The sequence below is a fragment of the Elephantulus edwardii genome, unplaced genomic scaffold, assembly GCF_000299155.1.
Source record: "Elephantulus edwardii isolate Elephantulus edwardi_28Jun2011 unplaced genomic scaffold, EleEdw1.0 scaffold00087, whole genome shotgun sequence".
NCBI lineage: Eukaryota > Metazoa > Chordata > Mammalia > Macroscelidea > Macroscelididae > Elephantulus > Elephantulus edwardii.
The window spans coordinates 3,413,654-3,423,456 of NW_006399837.1; positions in this window are offsets into that span (position 1 = coordinate 3,413,654).

Below are 9,803 nucleotides of genomic sequence, written 5' to 3' on the forward strand. Positions count from 1 at the left end.
GAGTGTAAGTTTCAACAGAGAACATTCCTCATGACTTTGGTAATCAAGGAAGAGTCCTCCAATAGAGGAGGTCAATACTGTTCTTGGAAAGTTGGGCAGGATCAAATGGGGTAATAGGAAGCAAGTGATATAATCACTAGGGTAGATCAATGTCAAGTGTATCGAAAGTATGCAGAAGAGATGGAGCTGAAAGCTCATGAGGTGAAGCAGTGAGGGACAAGGCTGCACAAAAGCAAGAGAACAACTATTGAAAAAAGTATCAAGCACCAGACATAAGACCTTAGAGTCCTGTCACACAGGTAATGTTGAATGACCAAAGATCTAGAGGATGGGTATCAGCATGATCTCACACAACTGAACAAATCTCTACCCAGCCCTACCATTGCCCCATGGTTGGTTGTTGACTGAACTGTTGCAATCCACAAGTTTTCCCTTAAATGAGTTTTTTCTTTATTTTTTAAACTGGGATTTAAGTGAAGGTTTGCAAGGTAAACAGGTTTTCCATTCAACAGTTCATGCACATTTTGTTTTATATTATTAATTACAAGAGGTAGGAGGGGCCAGTCTATTGAGACAGACATCATGCTCAGAGGGTTGAGGGACAGCACAGGAGAGGAAGAGCCCAGATGAGATGGATTGACACAATAACTGGGGTAATGAAGATAGGTGTGTCAAAGACAACGAGATTGGCTCAGGATAGAGCAAGGTTCAGAGCTGTTGGGCATAGGGTCATGATAAGTCGCAAGCAACTCGACAGCACATAAGAACAACAACAACAATGAAACTGCATTCTTCCCACTTTCCTTCTGTGATTTTCATTTCCACTGATCTTTCTTTCCTTCTTCCTCCTGATTTCTGGGCTTTATCTTGGGGGGGAAATGCTGCCATTTTGACCTTATACACATGATATTTCTAAGGACTGAGTATCTACTTTGTGTCATTGTTTACTGTCTAGGTATATACATGGCTGAAAACTGAGTCACAGAGGTGAGTTTTTGTTCTAGATTAGAAAGGTAAATAAGGACCATAATCTTGAGGATACCAAACCAGTAAGTCTGGCCTCCTTTATGCATTTTGTTTGTTTCATATTTTCCCTTCTTTATCCAGAACCTTCCACTGTGATTCCTTTCAGAATGGTGAACAGTGGTCCCAGAGCTTCTGGTCTTAGGTGTTGGGTGTGTTAAGGTACACAAGTCTATTAGTCTCTTGGACTAGGTTTTCTCTGTAGATCTTTACTTTTCTTTCCTCTTTGTTCTGGAGAGGGAGAGGCTGACAGTTGAACCTTAATTGGTTTCTTACAATCTTTAAGATCTCTGCTGTTACACCAATGTAGGGTGCAGAATACTGTTTCTTTGACCTATTATGTCAGTTGACCTCGATGTTCCCTGAGATTATGGTCCCAAAGCCAGAGACCAGCAACCCATTCTCATGGTTAAGAAGCTTATAAATCTTTGTACCCTGAAGGCAAATATAAATGGGTATACTTCCAGCATATGAATGTGGAAATATCATTTGCCAAACCTACAGTCATGGATAGTACATAGGGTTTTCAGAGGCCTGCTATTTGAGAGGTGGATGGCCAATCCTTCTTCCTAGTCGGTTGTAATCTGAACGTTCAGATTTGGAGAAGTATCAGACAGAGCAGCATTTTATAGAAAAAGTGAAAGGTATGTCCCTTATTGCGGAGTTAACCATTAGTATCAGTGTTGTCCCTGCCTTTGCAACACGTATCTTTACCCACTTATTTCCCTGCTCCACCATCCACCAGGATACCCACCCACTTCTACCCACTCCCTTCACATCTATCTCCCATTGACCAGTCCTTGACCTAATAGCTTATATATGAAGCATCCTTGGCTTCTGTGATTCCAAACACACCATGGGAAAGTCTGTTGTTAGGGATCTCTCCAAAGTACTGAAGAGCAATGGTGTCTCTCTGGAGACTGAGGTGCATCTGATACAGGCCATAGTCTTTACAATCACTTGTTATGCATCATAGAGTTGGACAATGACCAAGGAGGACAGAAGGAGAATTGATGCCTTTGAGCTGTGGTGCTGGAGAAAAGTATTGAGAGTACCATGGACTGATAGGAAAACAGATTCATCCTGGAGAGGGTTAAACCGGGTGGCTCCTTGGAGGCAAGGATTCTGAGGCTCCGTCTAACATACTTTGGACATGTTGTGAGGAGAGACCGGTCCTTAGAGAGGGACATCATGCTTGGGAGGGTGGAGGGATGGCGCAGGAGAGGAAGGCCCTCTATGAGGTGGATTGAGTCAGTGACTGGGATAATCAGGATGGAAGTGTCAGAGACAGTATGATTGGCACAAGACAGAGCAGAGTTCAGGGTTGTTGTGCATAGGGTCACTATGAGTTGCAAGTGACTCGACAGCACATAAAAATAGCAACAACAACAGTCATGGATGTAGTATTTTACCATCCCTATTTATTCATCTTTTTTCTGATTTTCAAAAATAGATCACCATGCCTTTCTCCCTATCCCTTTTCAGTCTGGAAACTCTGCTGAAATATACCCAGCATCATAGCAACACACAAGCCCCTGGTAGACAGATGATTGCTGTATGTGAGGCGTGTTGGCCTGGGGGTGAAGCCGAGTATCTTGCATTGTTTTTGTTGTTTTTAGGTGCCATCAAGTAGACTACAACATACAACAATTCTAAAGACAATAGATCTGAAACATACCCTGTCTAACCCATGCCGCCTTCATGATTTCTGTCGTGCTCTGGTCCACGTGGTCGTGACCGGGTCACTATAATCTTTGGAGGGTCTTCCTCTCTTTCCCTGACCTGCCACCTTTCCCAGTATGATGCCTCTCATCAAGGACTGGTTTCTTCTGAAAATATACCCAAAGTAAGAGAGATGAAGTTTTACCATCCCAGCCTCTAAGGAGCCTTCGGGACAGATTTGTTTATTCTTTTGTCAGTCCATGGTTCATTCACTACTCCTAATTGAAAGGATAGTTAGTAATTCTCCTTCTGTTATCCTTATTCAATGCTCAACTTCCAGATGCATAGAAAACAATTGAACATACCATGACTTGGACCAAGTACACTTTAGTCTTTAAACTGACATCATTTCTCTTTAGCACTTTGCAGTTGTCCTTGACAGCAGATTTCACCAATGTCTTTAAATTTTTTCATTACTTCTGTTTGTTTGATTGGTTTTTATCTATTTTTCCTTTTTTATTAGTTTGCACACAATAATTCACATATATTGTGTTTCATTCATGTACATTGTGCTTTATATAATCCTGCATTCACATTGTGTTTCATACACTCATTTATAGACTTTGTATTATACAGAACTGAATACTATTGATCTATGCCTATTAATTTTTTAATAAAATTTTTATTTTATAGTAGTTTACTTACAAAGTTCATATGAATTGTTTTTCACATTCACCAATGTATTTTGATTTCTTGACTGCTACTACCATAGGGGTTGGTGTGATTCTTCCAAGTAAAATAAAATCATTGGCAATTTCAATCTCTTCCCCATCTATCATGATATTGCTTATTACTTGTTGTCTCCCACACAGAAAGCAAAAATTACAAATCTAACCTACCAGTTTCTCAATCATCTCATGGAAAAGTATGCCAGTGGGAGAGAAACAGAGGAAAACTTTTGTTTACTTTCCATTGGTAAATGAATCCTTCTCTGGTGGCCTACTTGGTAAGAAGCCGTATTGTCAACCCAAAGTAGGTGGTTCAAATCCAGGAGCAGCTCTGTGGGAGGAAGACAAGTAACCTGCTCTCATGTCATTCCCAGACTCCGAAAATCTGCTGGAGGGTCAACTATGGGTCAATTCCAACTCAGCTGCAATGAGGTTTTTGTTTGGATTCGGATTTTTTTTTTTTTTTAGTTTTGAGTGAGAGAAGCGTCCAATAGATTCTTTTTAGCCGTTTTCTAGTCGGCACCCGTGATTGAAGACATTAATGACAACAAAAAACTCCTCTGTTAAGTTGATTCCAACATAGAGTGATTCTACAGCGCAGAGTCGAGGACTCCCACGGGGCTTCCAAGCTGTGCTCTTCACAGAAGCAGACTGCCTCCTCCCGCTCTCCTTTGATGCTAGGAGCTGAGTGCTTTAACCACGGTGTCACCTGGGCTTTTCATTGAAGACGCAGACATATCCTTATAAAAAATTCACATATCCCGCTCAACCGGCTCTGCACATTGTTTAAGTAAACAGTCTAAAAATAATACAATAAACTTATACAGCCCAGGAGATAAGCTGTGGGCTGCAAAGTGATTTCAAGTGCAGCCCCATTCATTTTGGAAGTTTCTTTGAATCTCTGCCAAGAAAAAGCCACCATTTAGGTATTTAAGTGGAGGAGCTTCGGAAGATGTTTGGAGAGACATTACCCTGAGTATTTTTACAGGAACTAAATTGCAACTCTTCCCGAACTCCTTTGCCTTGCGGAAGTTGTTCCTGTGAAGGCCCCGGGAGGACTGACGGCAGGAACTTTTCATATTCGGGACCTGTTGACATGCCCTGCCTGCCTCTGAAGGCATGACAGGAAGTGGCTCTGAAGTGTAGGAAGGGCTTGGAAAGGAAGCAGAGAAGAAAAGGTGTTGCAGATCAGTTCAACCTCGTCCACCCCCAGCCTCCTCTTCACCTTCCCTCTTCATGACCTGCCTCACTCACCGTCTAGGCTCTTCATTGTAGGTCCATGAAACATGTAGCATTCTCTAAGAAGCCCTGTTTGCCTCCCAGGCCTTTCAGATGAGGGGTAGAAGGAAATGGGCCACCTAACAGTGCCAGTCCCTCCCCCTTAGGTTTAGATCCATTTGTGACTAATCAAATATAATATTATTGTTATAAAATGTTGGATAGACAGACTCATAGCTAAACCTCTGTTGAGTTTTCAGAGGCAATAAATCACATGGGAAAAGACTGCCCATCTTTCTTCCACAGAGCATCTAGTGAATTTGAATTGTATGCCTTGCCTTGGTGGTGTAACTCTTTACCACAAAGCCACCAGAGTTTCTTAGTCAATTATGTATACAGTGTAGGCTGGAGAAATCCACTTTTTCCTGTGAATATCCGTAAGTGATATGCATTTCTCCCAATTAGGATACCATTCATCCATTTGGAGATATATTTTTCTTTCCAAATTAGGCTTGCATCACGAACGTGTAGTCAACCTAAGAATTAGGTGATCATTCTTCTGAGACTGCTGATTAGAAAGAAAAAGAAGTAACTACAAGCAAACGCACAGAATGGCTGGAGAAAGACGATCTCAGACCTTCCCAAATTCATTTCCCGGTGATTCTATTGGGGACCTTGGGCATCTACGTGAGTGAAGAAGTCCTGGTGCCACAGTGGGTGAACACATAGCTGCTCACGGAGAGATTGGCAGTGTGAAGCCATCAGCCATCCCATGAGAGAAAGATGCAGAAGTTTTTTTCTCTAGAGATTACTGTCTTGGGAATCCTATGGAACAAATCTTCCCTGTAGCTGTAAATCACTCTGAATTAGAATTAATGAGAGTAATCCAAAAGCAGTGTGTGTTTGTTTCTTTGTTTGTTTGTTTTTTCCCATTGAGAACTCCTTAGAAATCCCTATTGCTGCACTGGCTTCTGACTGTTCGTTCCTGCATATGTGGCTAATCTCTCTCACTCCAGAGGGGCACTGATGCTGTCAAGTTCCAGCGCTCAACCATGTTCATGTATGTCACCGAGTGGAGCAAGAAATAAAAATGAAGTCCATCTAGAGCATTCCATGAGACAAATCTTCCTTGCCATTCCCCTCTGTCTCAATGAAACTACTTTAGGCTCTCCTTTTCTGAAAGAAAAGCCTGAAAGTCAAGCATTTCACTTTGTCTGTGTTTTGCTTATTCTAAATAATGCAATCAATCCAGCCCTGCCCTGGAAAAGAGTGTGGAGTGACAATCTCCGATGCCATCAGCAGCCCAGCCAGCTCCACTCCAGAGCCTGTACTCCCTTGAAACCTCATTTCTGGAAAGATGCAATCAAGCAATCCCCAAGGGTCTGCCCCCTGAGGAGCGTTTGTGCCCTTACCTTGAGGGGACAGAAATTCACCTTGAGCTGAAATGAGCTATACTTCCTGGCTGGTGTTACATGCCTGGTTGAATGCAGTGAAAATAAATCCAGACTTCCCAGCATCTATTCACTGTCCCCTATGTCAGAGCATGGGGACCAGCAAGAAGAAGTTGCATAGTTATGACACACAGCATTCATCTTCCTAGGATGATGAATTAAGAGACACGGTATTCACTCTGGGAGAAATGCAATACAGCGCAGGGAAGAAACCCAGCAGCTCATCACTGCTTCAAAGCCACTGCCTGAGCAAGGGGTTGAGTGGGGAGTAGAGGGAGAAGAGAGCTCAAGGACATGTACCCTCTCTGTAAGGGCTTGACAGAGCGAAATAAATCAACCCCAGTGAAGACGCAAAACTTCCCTTGCAGGCAAGGGACGGAGGAGCATCTGCACGCTCCCTGGAGTTTCTGAAGCATCTTTAGGACTAGTCAACCATGGAGAAAGGCAGCTAAAAGAGGAGGAGGCTTGGAAGGGCTGCAGGAAAGTGCTTCTTGTCTGGAGAATGGCAGCTGTGTGTTGAGTGAGCAGTACAGCACCCACTCAGGCCTCGCGCCCCAGTTCTGACAGTGCTCACTGGCTGTGGCCAAGCTGTGTTCTAGTTTGAAGGTGGCTAGCCAGGGGAAAGGGGCAGCCAGATTGCTCCCAGGGTGCGAGGATAGCAAAGCTGTTTCTGTCATACTTTGACCATGTTGCTAGGAGAGGCCATTCCTTGGAAAGGAGTATCATGCTTGAAAAGGTGGAGGGTCCGCTGAAGAGAGGAAGACCCTCACAAGATGAATCGACACAGTGACTGCAACGCTGGGCTCAAAAGTGTCAGAGAAGATGAAGAGGGCACAGGATAGGGTAGGATTCAGGTCTGTTGTTCATAAGGTCGCTATGAGTTATACTCAATTCAACAGCACCCAACAATAGCGAGGGCTGGTGACCTAAGAGCAAATGTCTTCTACCCTCTGTGAGAACCAAGGTTTTCGATAATAAAATTTTAAAAGTCATTGATGATAAAAAATAATTAAGAATGGAGTATATAGCACACCAGCTATCAACCCTGTGGTACAATCATGAACAGGGTAACTACAGGACATGATTGTCAACACAGGGATACGTTCTACTAATAATCATGCCTTACTCTGGAGGAAACTACTGTTGCTCCTGGCAGCCCATTATGATGAGAAACTGGTGTGGTTCCTTTACTGCACCTTCATTTCTTTGCCTGCTTTTCCATCCAGCTCTGCAGCCCTGAAAGCAAGAGGCAGCCCCACGTCTGAGGTCAAAGTCAGTCAGTCCCACATGGATGCAGTCCCTGTCTGCCATTGGTGACATATCAAAGGTACTTTCTTTTTCTTTTTATTCATGAATGCTTGTTATGGATTGAGAGTGTTAAATATTTTAGAGTGTGCTATCTGAAGACAGGAGGAGGGGAGTTAAAGGGTCAGAAGTACCTGGGTTTGTGTGCAGACTCTAACACTTAGCACCTTTGAGTTTCAATTGTGTCATATTTAAAGCAAGTAGCCATGACACACACACGTCTATTGTTAAGAAGGTTGCCGTGAGTCATGTGAGATGATTCCTCTAAGGAGTGTTCAGGCTGCACTTTCTCCAACACTTACCTGTTTGTTCTTTTGGAAGTCCATGAGATATTCAGTATTATTCTCCAATACTGCAGTTCAAATGCATCAATTCTTCTTCTGTCATCTTTCTTCACTGTTCCAGCTCTCAGATGCACAGCAAGTGATTGAAAAGACCATGACCTGAATCATGTATACCTCAGTCTTCAAAGTGACATTATTACTGTGCTATAATTTAGATAGTTCACTATCAACACGTTTGCCCTATGCAATATGTCTTCCGATCTTCTGACTGCTAGTCCCAAGTGTGTTGGTGCCGGATGCAAGTAAGATGAAATAGTCAACAACTTCAATCTTTTCTCCATCTACCATGCTTATTAGTCCAGTAGTGAAGATTTTTGTCTTCTTAATGTTGGGATGCAATCCATATTAAAGGCTACAGTCTTCGATCTGTAGCAAGCATTTCTAGTGCTTTTCACTTTGGGCAACCAGTCATATTATTCACATAACAAGTTGGTGATGAGTGTTCTTGAGATTCTGATTCCACAATCTTCCTCATAGAGCCCAGCTTCTTGAATGATTTGCTCACGGTGGAGACTGAATATGTATGATGAATGGAGAAAGGATACAACTCTAATTCACACCTCTCCTGATTTTAAACCATGCACTGTTTCCTTGTTCTGTTCAGACAACAGCTTATTGGTTTAGGTAAAAGTTTCGTATTAACATAATTAAGTGTTCCGAGATTCCTATTCTTCTCAATGTTGCCCATGACTTGTTATAATCCACACAGTTAAATGCCTTTGAATAGTCAATAAAACACAAGTAGAGATTCTTCTGGTATTCTTTGCTTTTAGCCAGCATCTATCTGACATCATATCTCTGATGCCACAGGCTCTTCTAAACCCAGCTTACACATCTAAGAGTTCCTTGTCAATGTACTGTTCTGGCCATTTGGGGATTATCTTCAGTAGTATTTTGCTTGCACGTGATATTAGTGTTGTTCAGTCATTTCCACATTCTGTTGGATCCCCTTTTTTGGGAATGGAAACCAACAGGGATCTCTTTCAACCAGCTGGCCAAGTATCTATCTTCCAAATTTCCTGGTAGACTAGTGAACACATCTAGAGCTGTAGCTGTTGGTACAGCTGAAACAAGGTGGTAGGAAGCTGAGCCCCCTCTCTGCCTTTCAGATCTCCCCACATCTCCCTAGCGGACCTTAGTCCTGAATGACAAGGAAGAGGCAATCAGACGAGAATGGGAATTTCAGGTACAGGGAACTGGTTGTGGAAAACTCCTGACCCAGGCAAGCTTGGCAAGGCTGAGAGCTCTGGAGGGAAGAAGAGAGAAAGGAAGATAGAAAGGAGGGGAGAGGTGGAGGAACTCTCTCAAATTGAGGCTCTAGTAGTAAAATCGTCACACTCAGAGGGGTCCATAAGAATCAGCTAATCAGTCAATATTTCTGGTTGCCTACAATGTGCTTTTCTAAGTACTAAGCATTAGAAAAGTAATGAAAAGCCATGGGAGAGTTTCAAGCTCAGATCTCATTGTAGGTCATACAAGTATCAATCTGACTGCTGGATGGAAAACAGCAGAGTAGTGGAACAGAGGAAAAAGAGAACAGAGTTAAGGGGACCCACTAGGGAGGTCTTTTCATAATTCAAGAAAGAGTTCCTGGAGATTTAGAGCAAATCCCATCAGTCAAATCTGAGAAGTGAGAGGCTATGGAATGCATCTGGCGATAAAGCACAGAGGGCTGGATGATACCAGTATCAAGAACTGTTCCACTCAGGAACTTGACCTTCTAGATAAAGAATAGAAGAGGATCAGCCTTTAGAAGAAGATTGAAAGTACTGTTTGCATATGCTAGTTTTCAGATATTTGTCAGAAAATGGGGAGGAACATTCAAGCAGTTATATATGTATATGAATCAGAGACCAAGAGAAAAAGAAGTATCTTTTTATATTTTTTATTATTTGTGTGTGTGTGTGTGTGTGTGTGTTTACTATCAAATCTGATCTAACTGGTACAGGAGGAGATTGTCTGTCCTTCTCCAACAGAGCATCTGGTGGATTCGAATCATGGATGTCTGAAATTGCAGTGCATAAAAGAAGTATCTTAGATGTAGGTAATTGGAAGTAGTTGAAATTATATAT